The sequence below is a fragment of the Pan troglodytes genome, chromosome 1, assembly GCF_028858775.2.
Source record: "Pan troglodytes isolate AG18354 chromosome 1, NHGRI_mPanTro3-v2.0_pri, whole genome shotgun sequence".
Lineage (NCBI taxonomy): Eukaryota > Metazoa > Chordata > Mammalia > Primates > Hominidae > Pan > Pan troglodytes.
In genome coordinates, this window is record NC_072398.2 from 124,875,367 (window position 1) to 124,896,521 (window position 21,155).

A 21,155-nucleotide genomic window follows, 5' to 3' on the forward strand; every position below is an offset into this window, starting at 1 on the left:
TGATTGCTCTTTTGACCTTCTCTTTATTTTCTGGAACAACCGAAATTCAAAATATTTGTTTGCTTTTTGGTGCCCCATATGTTCCTTAGGCTTTATTTGTTCTTATTTATTCTTTTTTTTCTTTTGTGTGTGTGTAATTATTTCAAAAGACTTGTCTTCAAGTTCTGAAATTATTCTGCTTGATTTAGTCTATTGTTGACACCCTTGATTGTATTTTTTATTTTATTTATGAATTATTCAGTTTCAGTACTTCTGGTTTACTTTTTTAAAATGATATCTATCTCTCTGGTGAATTTCTCATTCATATCCTGAATAATTTTCTGATTTCTTTGTATGTTTATCTGTGTTCTTTTATATCTCACTGAGCTTCTTTAACAACATTATTTTAAATTTCTTTTTGGGAATATTATAAATGTCTTTTTCATTGAAATCTGCTGGTGGGGAATTATTGTATTCCTTTGGAGGTGTCATACTTTCTTGCTTTTTCATGTTCCTTGTGTCCTTAGGCTGATATTTGTGCATCTGGCATAAGAGTTGCTTCTTCCAAATTTTTGTATTGGCTTTTGTGGGAAAAGATATCTTCCTGAAGATGTGTTTATGGTGATTGTTGTATTGGGTACTTTAGCTATGATTCTGGATGAATGCAGTAGTATAGTATTTTTATGATTTTTTAGCTGTGAATAATGCCAGTGGTGTCTGTGGTTTCCTCAATGGCTTGGCTATGCTTGGTAGTGGAGGTTGTGGTGAGGCTTTCTTGGGGATGTGGGTTCCAAGTGGTCCAGTTTTGGGGCTCCAGTGGTGGCAGCAGCAGGCCAAGCATGTCTATCTTTTGGCCCTTGGGTAGCATATTTTACTATCATTTGGCCCTTGGGTAGCATGATTTTACAATCATTAAAGCTGGCATGAGTATCAGTGTTAGTGGGTCCTGCTGGGTCAATTCTTGGGCCTCTGTGCATCTTGTTCAAGTGAGAGCAGTGACATCAGTGAACCTGGTGGGTGAGGTGGACCTCGGGCCCCTGTGCAGCATGCATGGCATGGGCAATGATAGTAGTAATGGACCCTCAGGCAGTGCTTGCTAAAGTTATTAATAGGTGTGACTGTGACATGCCGGGTGAGTTAGACCCCAGGTTTCCAGCTGATTCATACAGGTGGGTGCTGGAGGTGGTGTTAGCAGTAGACCGGGTGGGCATATACAAAGGTTCCAAGAACGAGTGAACAGATGACAGTGGTGGTGGACTGGGCAGGGTGATCCCCAGTCCCCAGGCAATGTGCTCAAGCATTGAGGGAGGAGAATGACAGGCTTGCCAGGCGTATCCTCAGGTTCCCCAGTGGTATTCATGGGCACAAGCTGTTATTAACAGAAGGTGGTGATCCATGGTGGTGACCGGGGAGAGCCTGTCCTCAGGGTGCATACAGATGTGCAGCAACCCTGTTTCTGACAGTGGGGTTGAGGACTTGTCAGTGGATGTGGCCCCATGTATGAGGTGGCTTTCAGGCTCTGGGGAGTGTGTGCTTCAACCCTCAGTTGTAGTGGCAGCGATAGCAGTGTGCAGAAAGAGACTGTCCTTTGGACATGAGCTAGTGCACAGTGCCTGTGGTATGGGGAATAAGTTTGCAGTCAGTGAGAGTGGCCCCAGGCAGGCTGGTGGCTTTCAGGCTCTGCCTTTCTGGGGAGTGTATGCTTTGGCTCATTTGCTCCTACAGGCAGCCTTCCAGGTGACCTGCACTGCCTGTTCCCTAGGATATAGGACTTTGTGAGGGCTAGTTGTAGAGACTATGCTAGTTAATGACATGCCAGGACAAAACTCAGATTTCTCAGCAGCAATTATGCATTAAACACTTATTGATATTCATGAGTATTGACCAGGATCTGTGATTCTTTCCATGGCACTAGTCATTCATGTTAGTGTTATTTATTTATTACTTTTCAATAATTGTTACCTCACATCAAACCTAATTTGGAGTTAAATATATGGGACCACTGATTAAATAAAAAGAAATGTTCAATTTTATTATAATCACTATTTTCTAGCATTTATTGCCTCCTATATGCTGGATCATATGTTAGATAATTCACTTTTGTTTTCTCATTTAATTATTACAAGACCATGATGCTGCAAGTATTAATATATTTATTTTACATATGTGGAAACTAAAGGACTAAAGTTGAGAAACTTATGCAAAATCACAAAGCAATTAAATTGCAGTGTTAGCCATCAAACTCTAGTTTTTTCAACCTTCTAAGTCTTCTTACACTATATACTTTGACTTTTTTGTAAGTATTATCAATGAAAATTCACTTTTGACTTTGACTATGTACCAATTCCGTTAGTTAAAACGCAATATATTCTCATTTGTGGAACTTTAATTTGGCCTTTCTAAATAAAATTGCTATTTTATAAAAAAAACTTGTCAATACGAAGCAAAACAACATCCTCGTGTAATATGCATTATTGGGTGCACATTATCATTTCTGAGTTGCTATGCCTATTTCTTCTTATTAAAAAATGAATGCACAACTAATGTTTACTCAAGAGATGAATTATTTTGCAAATGAAAAATTATAATTGTTATATTCAGTCACATTTCAACCTTACATCACCAAAAGAGAGCCTTTCGCTTGGAGCTCTTTTGCAACAATGTTTTTCTAAAGCTCTCCAGCCAGCTTTAATGATTGTAAAATATTTAGGTATTTTTTAAATGTTGTAGACCAAATAGAATAATGCATGAAAGCAATAAATAAATAAGCAGACAAATCACATCTAAAGCAGACTGATAGTGAAGCTTTTACAAAAGGGTTGACCACAGAGGTTTTAAAATCCGTTTGATAGTTTTTATTTGTGGTAGACAGATTCTTACACAGCTGAACCTCCCTGCCCTTGGAAGAATACAGAGGAAGCAGTGATTAAGATATTATTATCAAACCAGTGAGACATGTTAACCACAATGAAAAATACTGAGCTTTCTGGAAGGAATACATAGTGAAGCTACCAACTTTTGGCTACCTTCCAAATCCCAATTTATCTGTAGGCATGCCTTACCCCAGGGAAAATAATGTTCTTTGGCCAAGCAGGCAAATTCTGCCTCATCATTGTCTACAACCTGGAAAATGCTTTTAAAAAGACTGCTCTAGACTTCTCACCAATGTGGAGTTAGGTCTTATTCACACAATGACTTTGTACCGTAGACTTGTCCAACACCATTGAAATTAAGGGTTTACCAGAAGGAATCCTTTTGATTTGGAACTCCTCTTACTTTCTTTCTTTTGTCTTGTAATGTTTTTATATTTTCAAAATATCCACAATGGCATTTCGACGTGTCTGTGTTTTCTCCAGTAAGTACTTTCCGTACTTCAATCACCTCTATTTAAGAGAAAAATTCTGATATGTCCAACTTTTGACATACACTAATTTTTGATTACGAATTCATATGACAAACATGCTACCTTAGTCTTAATATTAATGTGTTCATTGAAAATGACATAGAAGAAAGGGCATTTAGCCTTACAGAGAATTAATTAGCATGTAATTCTCAGCATATCATCTAGTGTTAATTAGCAGTTAAACCATCTTCTCGTACATGACCTGCTGATTTCAATACAGTGTTCTATTTTGGAGGCCATAGGGGAAAGCAACTTGAAAGGATATTCTATCTTCTTTTTATGAAAATAAAATGTGAAATCACAACTGTGATTTTCCCGTGTTTTGTTTAACTAACAGATTTTCCTCATTTTGCCCTTTCCTAGATCGATGTCATAAGCGTTATCCCTTCCCTTTCTAATAAAACAGTAGTCAAATCACTACACATTGACGAGTAAAATTAATATTCACAACTAAGTCTTTTTTAAAGCTAGAGCTTTTTCTGATTTTTTCATATTTACAATTCTTAGAGGAATGCTTGATATGATTGCTAGGTAAAACTGTGAATGAGCTGATCTTACTTTTTTTTATGTTTATATATATATATGTTAGGTGACAAGCAGCTTTTTTAAACAAATAAATGCATTAAGAAATCTGATAAGTCATCATGAAAAATAAATTTTGAATTTTTTTTAGCACACTCATATTTACTTATCTCAATAGATGCCAACAGAGTAAGATCATGGCTAATCTATTCAAATCATTCAAATTTATCTTTAAAATGCATAATTAAGGCCAGGCGAGGTGGCTCACACCTGTAATCCCAGCATTTTGGGAGGCTGAGACAGGCAGATCACGAGGTCAGGAGATCAAGACCATCCTGGCTAACATGGTGAAACCCCGTCTCTACTAAAAATACAAAAAAAATTGGCCGGGCATGGTGGCGAGCACCTGCAGTCCCAGATATTTGGGAGGCTGAGGCAGGAGAATGGCATGAACCCTGGAGGCAGAGGTTGCAGTGAGCTGAGATTGCGCCACTGCACTCCAGCATGGGCGACAGAGCGAGACTCTGTCTCAAAAAAAAAAATAAATAAATGCATAATTTAATGTGTATGTATGATATGTCAGAAATTCAAAATACTTACAAAAATGAAGAAATGTCATTTTTATCTTTTTGAAAGATGCCACCCTACAGACCTGCACTGCTGACTCAGTGTTCATGGGTCATTGTGCCTCATTCTCCCCTATCTTTGGGTTCAGGCTTGGCTCTCCCCGTGATGGAACCAAATCCTTGTCCCTGTCCTTTGACTATTACTTTAGTTCACAAGTTTCTTAGATTGGTAGTAAGACCAAAGATGTCAAAAATACATTATTTTTTCAAGGCTTTTATGGCTTTTTGATTTATACTCATCTTGAGAAGAGATTGGTTATTAAATTATCTTCTTCACTGCAAAAGAGCTACTTATATTTGCACAATCCACAAAGCATTTTCACACACATTATCTCGTTTGATTCTCACAAAAACTCAGAGCACGTATAATTACTGTCATTTTACAAATGAAGAAAAGAGTCTCAGAGAAATTAAATGATTTTCCAAGGTATCAAAAGTAGATAGTGGTGAAATCAAGAGAAAAACTTAGGTTTTTGACTTTGGCATACAATTCTTTTCCCCCTTTATTACACTTCAGGATATAGACATGAAATCTTGTTTTTTTTTTTGTGAACTCCCATTAGGCTGCAGGTCTTGGAAGATGATAAGGTAATCAAATAAAGAAGAATAGAAATAAAGCTGATCTGGATTGAATTTAATATAAAGTTTCCTATCATATGACATTATTTCTGTATCCTGGGGGAGCAGGATTATTTGTTCCCTTTCAATATTATTTCTCACATTCTCCCTTAATGATATAGCTTTACTTAAATCTATGGTGCCATGGCTACAGGTTGACTTTGAGACAAGCACCAGAAAGACACTACTGTCATTAAACACAGTTTTAAAGAAATTGAAATGTTCCTATCTTTATTTTATAATTTGAATAGAAATGGGCTTCTGAACTGTCTGAGGCTAAGACCCCATTCTAAATATCTTCAACCACTAAAAATTTAAATTCTGCTTACCTAAGCTGCATATTTAAATTTATAAATTTTCCAGGCAAGGCTTTGGAAAATATGAAAATTGCAATATTTGAACAATTAGCTCCATCACTTTAATTAAGAACTTGAACTAAATTTATTTCAAGTTATTTATACTTCTAGCTTCATATTTTTAGAGTTACTCATGAGGACAGAATAAAAGCTCAAAGCACAGGCTTTGACTTCAGATGAACTAGGTTCATAACTATTCTTATAGTTACTGAATTGTTGACTTCCAGCAAGACAATTGATATCTGTGTGCTTTGGTTTGTTTTAAAGATTAACTAAGGTAGTGCACTTGTAATTAATCAAGACATGGTGTCTATTTTTTTTACTATTATATATTCAAGGAGAATACAAAAGTGCCTAGCATCTTAAGTCATCTCTTATAATAATGGTGTTTTGAGAATGGTAACTTGATCCTTATTTATTTATTAATTATCACCACAGCTTTTATATTTCTATACAAATTTTCAGTAATTTTGACCATTAGTTTAGATATATATATATATATATATATTTATACTTTTGTATTTGTGTAAGGCATAGGTAAAGCCTTCCATACTATTTCCATGCTATACCCAGTCTTTGAAAACAGGAAATTTCCTACATTTGCAAATACCTTTAGACATATAATACCAAGTGATTTATCTTACATTTAAAATTTTAAATACATGTAATTAAGACTTTTTTGCCCTTTGCTAGATAATTGAATTGAATTAATGTTGGCATTTTATATGCCTATCTTGAATTTGGCATTTTTGTTGTTTTTGTTTTTTGTTGTTGTTGTTGAGATGGAGTCTCGCTCTGTCTCCCAGGCTAGAGTGCAGGGGTGCGATCTCGGCTCACTGCAACCTCTGCCTCCAGGGTTGAAGCAATTCTCTGCCTCAGCCTCCTGACTAGCTGGGATTACAGGTGGGTGCCACGACACCCGGCTAATTTTTGTATTTTTAGTAGAGACAGGGTTTCACCATCCTGGCCAGGCAGGTCTGGCTGGTCTTGAACTCCTGACCTCATGATCCACCCGCCTAGGTCTCCCAAAGTGCTGGGATTACAGGTGTGAGCCACTGCATCCGGCCTGAATTAGGCATTTTTAGAAATTGTCTTTCAGCTTCTTAAGATATCATTAATACGTATTTCTGACAGTGGTTTGAAAATATTCATGCAGCTTTCAAAATTTCTAATTTATTTCAATATAGTAGATTATATATTGGAAAAATCTAATTCAGCATGACGTATTTGCAGTAAAAATTACTTTGCCATAATAAATGTACTTAAAATATATTTGTACAGAAAAGTTTTTTCTCTTCTTTCAGGTTTATTTCTCTTAGAGTTCTTATTGAGCCTCTCATTGTGATGACTACACAGGGAGTTTTATGAAGAGCTGTGATGTGCTGGACATAGCTACCTGGCTATCAAGGTTGTCACTTCAATTGCAGAGGCTAAGCTTCAACTGTGCAAAGGTGGTCCTCTCATTATTCTTTTATTACTCCTTCCCTTGATGAAATCATTCTACAAATATTTGATAATTTTTGCTTTCAGTTCAGAGTCACTCTGGTTTAGTCTTATGAAAACATGAAACGTGCTTTTGGACATGTGATTGATTATATATCGTCAATATAGGAACTGAAATAATTTAATCCAATTCACAGATTCCAAATCAAATATTACACATACCTAAAGAAAACTAGAGATGATAGCTTTTTTTTTTTTTTTTTTTTTTTTGAGACGGAGTCTTGCTCCCAGGCTGGGGTACAGTGGTGCGATCTCGGCTCACTGCAACCTCTGCCTCCCGGGTTCAAGCGATTATCCTGCCTCAGCCTCCTGAGTAGCTGGGATTACAGGCATGCACCACCATGCCCAGCTAATTTTTGTATTTTTAGTAGAGATGGGGTTTCACCATGTTGATCAGGCTGGTCTCGAACTCCTGACCTCTAATCTGCCAGCCTCGGCCTCCCAAAGTGCTGGGATTACAGGTGTGAGCCATTGCGCCCAGCCAGATGATAGCTTTTTTATCTCTCTGCTTTCTTCCTGTGTCTGTTGTTTTTATATGATCTCAACAAACTAGTCAGTTCAAAGTTCCAGTGAAGGCTGGGCAAGGTGGCTCATGCCTGTAATCCCAGCACTTTGGGAGGCTGAGGTGGGCGGATCACGAGGTCAGGAGTTCGAGACCAGCCTGGCCAATATGGTGAAACCCCATCCCTATTAAAAATACAAAAATTAGCCAGGCGTGGTAGCAGATGCCTGTAATCCCAGCTACTTGGGAGGCTGAGGCAGAATTGCTTGAACCCAAGAGGCGGAGGTAGCAGTGAGCCAAGATCATGCCATTGCACTCCAGCCTGAGCGACAGACAGAGCAAGACTCCATCTCCATAAATAAATAAATAAATTTCCAGTGAGATCTATTACTCGCATGGTAGTAGTATAATAGAGGTTAATGAGATGTGGTCAAGAAGTCTATATGAGTCAAACATTTAAACTGGTTGGCTTCTTTATAAAGCCCTGGTAGAGGAACGGTGTTAACAAGGAAGAAATTGAAACATAAACTTTCCTTCAGTGGTTTCTGAAATGTTTTGTTCTATAAAGTGGAAAACAACGTTTTATATTTTTTGCTCTACTAGGTGGTAAGGCAAATTGTAATATATTTTTTTGATACAGATGAGTTAAAAGCTGTCTTGCTCCTATTATAGATGCCCAAAGGAGGTGGTCTACAATTGTTGAGGTAGCCTCAGGGCTTTCTCCTGAGATACCTCAAAGAGTCTAATGGTATGTCTTTACTGAGATTACGAGTATTTGGATAAATCTAATCTCTGGAGTTTTATTTGGAAGAGACCTCTTTAAAAATATAAACTTGTTCTTTTTAAAAGGATAATGTTTTTCTTTCATTCATTCCTGAGTACCTTTATCATTCTTTTCATACCCAAATACGTGACAGGTACTTTGTTAAGTACCTGGGAGAATAGAATGAAATGGAAAGAACCTACTTTCAAGATATTTTATATGACTATCAACTTGCAAACTATACACAAACTAGACTAAACTTGCTTTCACTTTTCTGTTTCATGTCATACAACCACGTGACAGCATTTAGTTTCTCACTTCCAGTAGCCAAGTTAAGAAAATTAAACAAAATTGTGCTCTTGGAAGTTAGATTTTTGTTAATCCCAATGCATGTACTTTGAGTTATTTTTGTAATTCCTTTTTCAATTAAAAACATTTATTTTTAGATTGACAAATAAATATTGTATATATTTATGGTGTACAACATAATGTTTGGATATATGTCCACGTCGTGGAATGGCTAAAATAAGCTAATTAATATGTCCATTAACCTCAGATACTTAATCAATTTTTGTGGTGAGAACACTTAAAATGTATTCTTAGCAATTTTCAGCTGTACAATAAATTACTATCCACTATAGTCATCTTATTGTACAAGAGATTTTGTGAATATATTTCTTCTGTCTTACTGAAATTTTGTATTCTTTGACAAACAGTATCCCATTTCACCACTTATCCCCTGCTCTGCCCTCCACCCTGTCAACCATATTTCTCCTCTGTTTTTATAAACTTGATTCTTAGATTCCACATATAAGTGAGATCACTCTCAATAAGTGAGATCACTCTCAATAAGTGAGATCTCAAATACCACATGATCACTTTAACTCTTAAATGCAATTTATCTATTCCAATTGCTTTTATACTGGACAATATTATGTACTGGAGCAAAGGTTAAATTAGAATATTTGCTTCAGGTATTATGCAACTAATAAAAATTACTTGATGCAACAAGAGAACGTTCCCACCTATCTCAGACCATTCTACCTGCTTCTAAAGCTCCTGGTGCAACCTGATACATGAAATGTAGACCTGGTCTCAAATCAATGCGAGCTACTATGCTACCTCCCCAAATCTATGTTACTTAGGTAATGGATTCTTGAAAGACATGTTATGTGGACAATTTAAATTTAGCTATAATAGAAAAGTTATTTCTCATCATATTACAGATATGACTATTCTTTTTACAACTTTACAAAATAAAATTACAGTATGTTTCATAATTTCAAAATATCCTAAAGTGAAATTCTAAAATCATTGTTTTGATTCTGAGGATTCCATAGACCATTAAAATCAAGTTAGCACCATCAGATATAAAGTAATAACTTACTCCCATCCTTGTATATTACATGTTTTGAAAATGAAGGTCAAGGCTCTGAGGTTGCCCCATCCTCTTTCTGAAAAGCATGGTGCGATCTTTAACTCCACTTGAGCAGCCACTAGAGGTAAGTGGATAAGACCTCAGTTTAATGTCTCAGCTGAAGGGCAGACAGGCAGAGCCATTATTAATGCCTGACAAGCCGAGAACTCTGCTTCTGTGCAGTTAAAGCCTCAGCAACAGGCAGTGGAGGTTTATAATTTATAAGAATGGAAATAGATCGAGACTCTATTTCTGGGAAGAAAATAAAGTCATAATGCATTTACAACTGATGCTTAGTTGCACTTAAGTGCCCCCGAGGGCATTCCATTAATGAGGACCTGAGATTACAAGAAAGATATAGATATATAAAAATGTTGAATTAACATATTTTTCCTTTATTTAAACTTGAAAAAGCATATAATGTCCGTTCAGCATATTTGACAAACATATACCTAAAGGCAAAACTGTTACTTACAAAAGCCATAATACTATGTGAAACCATATGGTAAATGGTCTTTCTTGGTGATTACAAATCCCAGTTTTATAGCACCCTAGGGATATCATAAAATTTGGAAATTATTTTTAATTAAAAATGTATAATAACTTCAATGTAACACATTCTCTGTATACCAGATTTTCCTTAAAACAAATTTACCTTAACCTCTGTCTAGATGGGCTTTGTACCAAGAAGACTTCATATTAGAGGTATTTATATGGAACCAATTTGAAGCATTGATATGGGAGCCATTATTAAATCACATGTTCTTTAGGACTGAAATGGCTCAAAAATCAAGTAGCACACAATAAGATACATCAAGTCTGAAAGTATTCAGAACGACTGAGCCAGAAAATACATACTTCATTTTCTACTTTTTTTTTTTTTAAAGTTTTTCTAATGTCTGCCTCACTCAAAATATTTGAAATAATACCTCCTGTCCTTGGAAGAGACTTAAATTTTAAATCACATAAGTCAGATATATGTGTGTGTGCATATATATATATATATATACACACATATATATATGCACACACACTTATATGTGTGTCTGTATGTGTTTATATAAATATTACACACACATACACACACACACATATATATATATCTCCTATTTAAAACCAGAATACCTGAATTTAATACTTCCTTTGCATGATGACAGCAAAGAGTATTCTTAAAGGCATTCTTTCCTTTCCCAAGTAGTTTTAGGTTTAGATATGCTTCTAAGTTAACAAAAGAATGGATACATTTTAGGTTGACTTGATTCACCTCTAAGGTATACAAGCAAAATAAGAGCCCCTCAGTCTTTCAAATGATATGTAAGAATCCAATAGAAAGACAATAGAAATTAAATAAAGAATTAAGCTAAAAAATTGTTTGCTACAATAGCCAGCTTTGCGGCCCAAAGTGTACTTGCAATACTGTTAAATGAAGAAAGAAATTAAGTCCTTTTTTAAATTATTTCTCCAGGTAGTCATACATTAAAAGAGAAAAAAATGGCCTGAGCCTTTGTAATTATGGCTGTTGTAGAAAGTCACTGGGAGAAATCATAATTCATACATTTTATCACATTAAATACCTGAAGCCTGATGAAACTAGATAGTAATATGTGTGCAAACATCAATTATTCCATACTTTGATGTAAAGATTCATCAGTGTCCGGAGCAGCAGCCAGACAATGAACCATGGACAATGTGTTTTTAAATTGGTCTCATATATATTTTATTTATATTTTAACTTATGGTTTCTATTAAACCACAGAGCAGTGATTCTTAACTTTTTATATATTTTTTCCTTAATTCATAATGAAGATTTCTCATTTTCAGTGAGCAGAGAGAAGAGCTGCAAGAGATAGGTATTAAATTAACCCTGCAAACATGTGCTGCTTAACCACACTGACTGCTATTCCTCTGTCTCACATTTGCAAAGTGTATGAATAAATACAACAATGACATGCCACTAATGACTATAATCCTACAGAACCCTCATTCTTGCAGCTTATTCCTAATAGTTGTACAAATATTACTCTATTTGTGCTTCATGGATTCCTAAATATATCTTCAAAGATAAAAGCAATTTCTAATTCCTAGGGCACTTTTATTTTATTACAGTCATCTACTCATTTATCCTTCAGTCAAATGCACACTAACTGCCTGCTTATACTGATACTGTGCTTGACATTGAGGATTTAAAGTAAAACTAGTCTCTACTCCTGAAGTGCTACCAGGGTTGTAGAAGGTGACAGACATATAAAGAAATAAGAGGAATAAATTACTGTAGAGCCTATTACAGGAATGTATGCATTACAGTCAAGAACAAAGAAGGAAATGTTTATCTCCACCAAGAGTTAAATAATAATACAGAGGAAGAATTATGCTTAATGGGTATCTATAATTGAAAATACAAACGAATTAAGCAAAAAGAAGAGTGAGTGAAAGTGAACACAACCAAAGGAAAAAGACCATTAAAAAATAGATTTTCACAGAAATAAGATGAGAAAAAGGCTTACTGAGAAAAACTTTAAAATGTTATTAAAAATAACTGAAAATGAATGATAAAATATCTTTTAGATTTTCTTCTGGAAAGATATTGATGATCAATCAATTATGGAATAGATCCTTATTGAAATTTATGTAAAGATTCTGGTTTATTTTTCCAAACACATTTCTGGAATAATACTCTGGGATCAATAACTTTTCTCAGTAGATGTTTTACTGTAGTCTATTTGTTAATTCTGCAGTAATACCTATTCAATCATCACATGGATTGAATCACGTGGTATGCAAGTTAAATACACACATGTGTAAATCCATTAAACTAGTATAGCAGGTTTGTTAAATGGCTGGTAGGATATGTTCTATAAAAAATTAATTAAGATTTTAGAGTCAGAAACATTATGATTTTTGATGGTTAATATTGAGTGTCAACTTGATTGGATTGAAGGATGCAAAGTATCATTCTTGGGTGTGTCTGTGAAGATGTTGCCAAAAGAGATTAACATTTGAGTCACTGGGCTGGGAGAGGTAGACCCACCCTCAGTGTGGGTGGGCACAATCTAATTAGCTGCCAGTGCAGCTAGGATAAAAGCAGGCAGAAGAGCATGGAAGGACTAGACTGGCTAAGTCTTCTGGCCTCCGTCTTTCCCCCATGCTGGATGCTTTCTACCCTCAAACATCAGACTCCATGTTTTTCAGCTTGTGGACTCTTGGACTTACACCAGTGATTTGCCAGGGGCTGTCAGGCCTTTGGCCACAGATTGAAGGCTGCGCTATCGGCTTTCCTACTTTTGAGGTTTGGGGACTTGGACTGGTTTCCTGGCTCCTCTGCCTGCAGCCTCCCTATTGTGGGTCTTCATCTTGTGATCGTGTGAGACAATTCTCCTAATAAACTCCCCTTCATATATATATCTGTCCTGTGATTTCTGTCCCTCTGGAGAACCCTGATTAATACATGGTTTTTGCATGCAATAAACTAATTCAGAATACTGCATATGTAGTAGTGGCAGAAACAATTGCTAACAACTGGAATAATAGTATGACATCCTTTAATAGACAGCTTCCATGTTGGATGGCATGAAAGGCAGAGAATGTCTCCTGCTACATTAAAAAGCAAGAAATTTATATACAAATTAAATCACCAGAGCAACTATTTAAATATGTATTTTTATGTTTAATACACTCTGGCACTAGGTAATGAGTGTTTTATAATTCAAGAACTTTTCCCAATAAGTTTTTTGGACTTTGCAAGATTATTAAAAATATTTAGTCAAGGCCAGGCACGTTGACTCATGCCTGTAATCCCAGCACTTTGGGAAGCCAAGGCGGGTGGATCACTTGAGGTCAGGAGTTCAAGACCAGCCTGGCCAACATGGTGAAAACCCATTTCTACTAAAAGTACAAAAATTATCTGGGTGTGGTAGCACAGGCTTGTAATCTCAGCTCCTAGGGGGGCTGAGGTAGAGAATTGCTTGAACCTATAGGGCGGATGTTACAGTGAGCCAAGATCACACCATTGCACTCCAGCCTGAGTGACAGAGCAAGATTCCATCTCAAAAACAAACAAACAAACAAACAAACAAATATATATATATACACACACACACATATATATTTAGTCAAATGCCTTGTGCTATGGGTCATTAGTTATTGTGAATCTGAGTCACAAAGAACCAGGGATAAGAAGCCCTAATCTTGGAACTTAATTGGTTTAAATGAAATTGTCAGTAAATTATATGGTTAATATTTGGAGTTTTAGTCTTTTTTTTATAATTTCCATGCATTTGGGCTATATTATGTGCAAACAAACATGATATTGAACATAGAAACCATGGAACCTGACTTAGATAAATAATATCACACTTAATGGAAACTAAACCCACTTATAAAGTATAATTTTTTTTTTTTTTTTTTTTTTTTGAGATGGAGTCTTGCTCTGTCACCCAGGCTGGAGTGCAGTGGCACGATCTTGGCTCTCTGCAAGCTCCGCCTCCCAGGTTCACGTCATTCTCCTGCCTCAGCCTCCCAAGTACCTGGGATCACAGGCGCCCGCCACCACACCCAGCTAACTTTTTTTTTTGTATTTTTAATAGAGACGGGGTTTCACCGTGTTAGCCAGGATGGTCTCCATCTCCTGACCTCATAATCCACCCGCCTCAGCCTCCCAAAGTGCTGGGATTACAGGCGTGAGCCACCGCACCTGGCCTATAAAGTATAAATTTTTAATAGTGTTAAGCAACAGGTCAAAATGTGATGCAGTGTAACTCTCTACAAATTGAAGGTCTGAGGGCTGAAATAATGAGTCAAAATGGAATAATGAGGCTAGAATAAGACTGATTTCCAAAATGTTCCCAGAGTTATTGAATTTTGTAGCTTAAAATCATGACATTTATCTATCTGATAGCTTTGTACAAAATTAACTATTGGAACTACAATTCCTATTATTACTTTTACAGGTTAGTTTTGGCCTCAGGAGAGATTTGTGTGAGATTTGCAAGGCAAAAGTGTAGCAGCAGCCACCACTCTCTGAAAGTCAGTGTAGGGGAAAGCATTACTATATCTCACACAAATTGTCACTGATCTTCTATCAAACAGAGATGGTGTAGGGCAGCAGCCAGGGTTGCAGAGATTACAGATCCCACTGGATCTCTTTCTTAAGTTTCCCAAACCATGGTCCAGATGAAAAGTATCAGCTTCTTTTCCACATCACTCTATCACCAAGCTGGCATGTGGTGAGAGACAGAGGTGGGGTTTACAATGCTCTGCGCTCCTCCATGCCTTATGGCTGGCGTTTTATCTTGACTAGTGGCCTTCCTGATCTACAGTAACTTCATTCTCTTATCACAGTCAACAACTTTCTATAGTACTCACAATTGCATATGGTGGATTCCCTATAATTAGCCCTTTATTATATAACTCAGTGGTTCTACTTCTCTGACTGAACTGCAAATTATAGAGAAATTCATGTTAGAAAAAGTTCCAGGGGAAAAAAAAACTTTTTGGAAGTGTTCTCTGTAATGGCTCTGGGCTATCTGGAATTGATATTTGATCTAATTATATTTCAAGACATTAATGATCCCATGGAGAATGGTAATATGGACACCGTTAATCCATGGCAAAATTGTTACTTATAATAACCTGTAGACACCTGTAATCAAATGTTTATAAAAGGAAAGGTTTTTGGTGACAAAATACTTTCTGCCACAGATTACTTTATAAAAATAAGGAGGGTAATGGGGTTTGGTTAATTACTTCTGATTGTGCTTGAGGACTTTGGAAAAGTAAATAATGAGTTCAAAGTTTTAATTTTCCAGTCAAATACAAGAAATGAGAACACTTCTAAGTCTTCCTTAAAATAAACTTTTGTATTCTGTAGCCAAAGGACTGAGATTTCTGAAAACCTAACCAAAACTCTAACTCTGTTAGTAGCTAAATTAAAAAGCAATTAAATTTACAACTTCACAGGATCTTTCATATTAAAGTTAGGATATTCATAAGGAGTTATACAATGAAAATATGGATGGGATTATATGAAACAAATTCTAATGAAGCTGGGGAATTTAATCCTAAATTTTTCTGTGCTTCTTTTATCATTAGAAACATCCTTTCTCCCTTGTTTGAAAAAGTTAGTTTTCTTCTGCCTAAGAAATGTGTAACAGCCTCTTCTGAAGTATTTGAATTACAGGGGACGGCTGATCTTTAAAACATAACCCTTAACCTCTCATTTGTTCTAGACCTACAATCAGACTCTAATCCCAGAGGGTGAGGTTATAAAAATGTGGCCTATGTGAAGGTGAAAACCATACCAAAATTCTTAAAATTTTGCCAATTAGTATTGTCAGAAACCTGAAGAATATGTGAGAAATAGATCCTCATGAATGTTGGATCAGATTGGAAGGAATATAATGTTAAGATTTTTCTTAAATTTGTTGGTATGAATATTCTAGACCACAGATTCTAAATTGAATTTGAAATGTTAAGTATCTAAGAGTGACTCTGATTGCTTGCTTGCTTGCTTGTTTCATTAAAGGATTACTCTCACTAAATGAAGTTAGGATGCTTGAATTTTCTTGGTACGGAGAAATGCATCAAATGGCTTAGGAAGATTGGAAGAGTAGGGTGGATTTATCACATATGACAGACAGTTTACCTCTAATTATGTGTCCCCAAAAGGACCCCAGAAAATTCCCATCTCCAAAGCTGTAAGAAAATAAATTTGGGGAGGAGATGCCCAGAATCTGTGAAGAATTCAGTGTAGATATTCACTGCAATGACAGTTAGAAATGCTGCCTTTTAAGTGGGCACCTTGAAGGCAATCAGGCTGATGGGATCCCAGAGTGTCAGGGCCAGCTGCCATCGTGGTTACTGCAATAGGTTGCAGAGCTGGAGTGTCCCAAATGCTTTGATCTGCAGAGATCTCTTGCATTAGCTCAATGGCCATGGTTCTCTAGAATTGAAATGCGGTGGTAGTCTATTAAAATCCTCTTTGATTTGTGTAAGTAGAAAAGTTCTAAACATAGTAAAAAGAAGTTTGACTTGAATCAAAATTCTCACCCTCCAGGCAGTCACAGATCCACAGCCCTTTGAATGAAGGGGAAGCTTGTCTGTTTGAGGAAGGACCTTGCCCACACAGTCAAACATGTATATCTTCTGTCTTTCTCCCTGCATTCTCCAAAAGGAACTGTAACATTTACCAGGGTGTGTCTGTGCATTGAAGGTAGACAAATAAGCATGCTTTTTCAGGGATCACTGGGGCCCTGGTTCTGAAATAATATGAATTCCTGGAGACATAATACGCCATTTTGTTTTACTGGTAGTCAAAATAAAGGCTTGGGGAGTAAGATTATCAATGTAATTTTTGCTCAGATTCTTATTTCAGTGGAACCTGTGGTTCCTAAAACCTACTTTATGATTATTTCCCTAGTTCAAAATGCACAGTTGAAATACACATGTGATATGCTTGCTAGATGTCAACTACTTGGTAGGTATTAGAGCTTGTTCTAAGTACCACTACATATATTGATTTATTTCTCACAATATGCTAAGACCTAGATACTATTAGCAGACAGGTTAAGAAACTCACCCAAAGTTATGAAACAAGCACATACTGTATTCAGGATCTGAGCCCAAGTAGTCTGGCTACAGAGTCATTGTTCTTAGGGTGATATGGTTAGAGACAAGAGGTTTGACTTCAGACATTAGAGTCTATAAATGTATAAGATAGTTGTAATAAATTACACAAGAAACAAAGTGCAGGATTTAGTTAATACATCTTAAAATTTATTTATATTTTTCCTGAAGTTTTCACACATCTTTTCTCCATTCCACATACATTCAGTCAAATGATTGTCCTTTTTAAAGAACATATTAGATTTATTGCAGACAAGAAAAAATAATCCCCAATCCTCACAAAATTCTGTGAAAGAGAGGGTCTGAAACAGATCAATAATATGATGTAAATCTTCTGATAAATGAATAGGAAGCAGTTGAAATATTAATTGAGTGTGAGTGAGAGGGAGAGGTGAGAATAAGCTCCATTCTAAAATATGACTATGCATTTGTAACACATTTTATATTTTCACAGTAAGATTGATGTATATGTTTGTGTATTTGTGTGTATGTGCATATGTGTGGGCATGTTTGTGCCCATACACTTTATGCTGTTACTCTGTCTTATCCTCAGACTAAACTCTTTGGAAGATAGCAAAGGTAGGAAAGCATTATAAATAGCTGTCTTGATAGACAAACCCAGACTTTTTCCAGGAGTGAGCTTCTAACTTTTCCTACCTTTTCGGTTGAGATGCTGATGAATAGAACAGGCCAGATAATAGAGATACTGCTATAGGATGTCACAGCTAAACTGATCTACTTCGGAGACACAATGCTTAGGATGTGTCTGGATGGTCTGCTGAGCTCACAGAGTTGATTCTTTCACATAACAGCATAATTATGTCCCTTCATGAATTTTATATGTTGGAACATCACCCCTTTCAAATTTTCTTTTGTTTCTTTTCCTTAAAAGGAGATAGAGAGACAGATAGAGAAAACATATAATTGTGTTTTACTTTATTTAAATAGAATTAGAAATTTCTTCATTATTATGTTAGTTTTTTATTGCTATGTATTACCATAAACAATATTGCTACAACTTATGATAAATTTGGTAGATGAAAACAATAGATATTGGCCCTATAGGAAAAATCAATGAACATTATATTCAACAGTGAAAGACTGAAATATTTTCCTCTAAGGTCAAGATAAAGGTAAGGATGCCTACTTTTACCACTTCTATTCAACATAATACTGGAAGTCCTAGTCAGAGCAATTAGGCAAGAATAAAGAATAAAAATGGGCTGGGCTTGATGGCTCACACTTGTAATCTCATCACTTTGGGAGGCCTAGGCAGGAGGATCGCTTGAATCCAGGAGGTCGAGATCAGCCTGGGCAACATTGTCAGGCCCTGTCTCTACAAAAATTTTAAAAATCATAAAAAAATATTAGCCAGGTGTGGGTGGTGCATGCCTGTAGTCCCAGCTACTTGGAAGGCTGAAGCAGGAGGATCATTTGAGCCTGGGAGATTGAAGTTACAGTGAGCCATGATCACGCCACTACATTCCAGTCTGGGTGACAGAGTGAAACCTTGGAAAAAAAAAAAAAAAAAAAAGGAAGGAGGGAGTGAAGGAAGGAAGGAAGAGTCCAAATTGAAAAAGGAGATGTAAAATAATCTCTGTTCATAAATGGTAAGGTCTTATATGAGTAAAATCTTAAACGTCTCCAAAAGAAAACCTGTTAGATATAATACACAAATTCAGCAAAGTAGTATACAAAGTCAACACACAAATATCCGGTGCATTTCTATACACTAACAATCTGAACAGTGTATTATGAAAACAATTCCATTTACAATAACATCAAAAAGAATACATAGTTAGGAATTAACTTAATCAAGGAGGTGAAAGCCTTGCACAGTAAAAACTACAATATATTATTGAAATAAAGATTTAAATAAATGAAAACACATCCCATGTTTATGGGCTGGAAGACTAAATGTTGTTAAGATGTTTATACTACCTAAAGTGATCTAAAGAGTCAATGCAAATCCCACCCAAATCCCAATGACTTTTCTTTTTCTGTAGAAATAGTAAAAACTGATTATAAAATTCATAGAAAACCTAAAGGGACCACCCCAGATGTCAAAATAATTTGAAAAAGAACAAAGTTGGAAGTCTCATACTTCCTGATTTCAAAAGGTAGTACAAATCTAGAGTAATCAAAACAATGTGGTGCTGGCATAAAGACAGGAATATATAGATCAATGGAATAGTATAGAGAGCCCAGTAATATAACATCATGTATATAGCCAAATAATTTTTGACAGTGATGCCAAGACCATTAAGTAGGAAACAAAAATCTTTTCAACAAATGGTGTTGGGAAGTTGGGTCCTTACTTTACATCATATTAAAATTAACTAAAAATGGAATTATGACCTAAATTATGACCTTATGTTTTTACATAAGACTCTTAGAAATAAAGCACAGAAGAATAGCTTCTTCACACTGGATTTGGCAATTATTTCTTAAATATGACACTAAAGGCATAAGTAACAAAAGAAAAAATAGATACATGGGATTATATCAAAATTTAAAACTTTTGTGCAGCAAAAGAGATAATTAAGAGAATAAAAAGTCAACCTGTGGAATAGAGAAACATATTTGCAAATTTTATATCTGGTTAGAGATTATATAGAGAGATTATATATCTGGTTATATCTGGTTAGAGAACATATAAAGACCCCAACTCGACAATAAGAAACAAACCAATTTTAAAAATTTGGCAAAGGCATTGAATAGACATGTCTTGAAAGAATATAACAAATGGTCAATAAACACAGAAAAGATGCTCAACATCAGTCTTCATGAGGAAATGCAACTAAAATTCACAATGAGATACCACTTTATACTTATTAATATGGCTATTATCCCAAAACAAAAAACAAAATTAAAAACAACCAACCGAAAATAACCACTCTTGGGAAATTGGAATACTCACACATTGCTGGTGGGAATGTAAAATGGTGCAGCTACTGTGGAAACCATATGGTGATTTTTCAAAAAATTAAACATCAAAATATTCTATGGTCCAGTGATTCCTGTTTGAGGTATGTACCTACAAAAGAGTCAAATGTAGGGACACAAACAGGCACTTGTACACCAATGTTCATTGGAGTATTATTCATAGTAGCCAAAAGGAGGAACCAATTCAAATATTTATTTAAAGATCAATAAATAGACAAATAAAATGTGATACATAGACCATGGGATATTAATCATCCTTAAAAAGATATATGTTACAACGTGGATGAATCTTGAAGACATTATGGTAAGTGAAATAAGCCAGACATAAAGATACAAATTTTACATGGTTCCACTTATATGAGATACATATAAGAGTTAAAATTATAGACAAAAAAGTAGAAGAGTAGTTACCAGCTGTTGAGTGGAGACATGTGGAGGAATTCTTGTTTAATGGACACACAGTTTCAGTTCCGGAGATGGTAGTGGTGATTTGCAGCAGTGTGAATGTATTTAATTCTACTGAGCTGTACACTTCAAAAGGGTTAAAACGGTAAGCTTGATGTAGATATTTTATCACAGTTAAAAAACAAGATAACTTTATTACCTCACAGTTGCGTAGGTTGGAATTCTCTGTTTCATTTCTCACACAGCTTAAATAATGGTGTTGGCTGAGGCTGCAATCTCCTTAAGAACCTTCTGCAAGTTTTTTTTGTTGTTGTTGTTAAACATAATTCAGTTTCTTGTAATCATAAAACTGAGGTCCCTATTTTGTTGATTATCAACTGGGAGCCATTCTTACTCACTGTTTCCTGTCACCAGATTCTCTCCAAAACAGGGCAGGTTGCTTCTGCTTCCTGTCTTTTTTAAAGGCTTACCTGATTAGATCAGTTCTAACTGGGA

At 35.7% G+C, this 21,155-nt stretch overlaps 1 long non-coding RNA gene across 1 annotated transcript in view; it reads right to left on the reverse strand.

The window, feature by feature from the left end:
* The window catches only part of LOC107973981 (uncharacterized), a 37,609-nt gene extending 16,818 nt beyond the window's left edge, over window positions 1-20,791 (reverse strand). The window contains exons 1-3 of the long non-coding RNA XR_001716530.2: window positions 20,667-20,791; window positions 20,230-20,346; window positions 17,967-18,193 (exon numbers count right to left, since the gene is read on the reverse strand). This is a non-coding gene — a long non-coding RNA (uncharacterized LOC107973981). The remainder of the gene's footprint in view (window positions 1-17,966; window positions 18,194-20,229; window positions 20,347-20,666) is intronic.
* Between the last annotated feature and the right edge of the window lie 364 nt (window positions 20,792-21,155).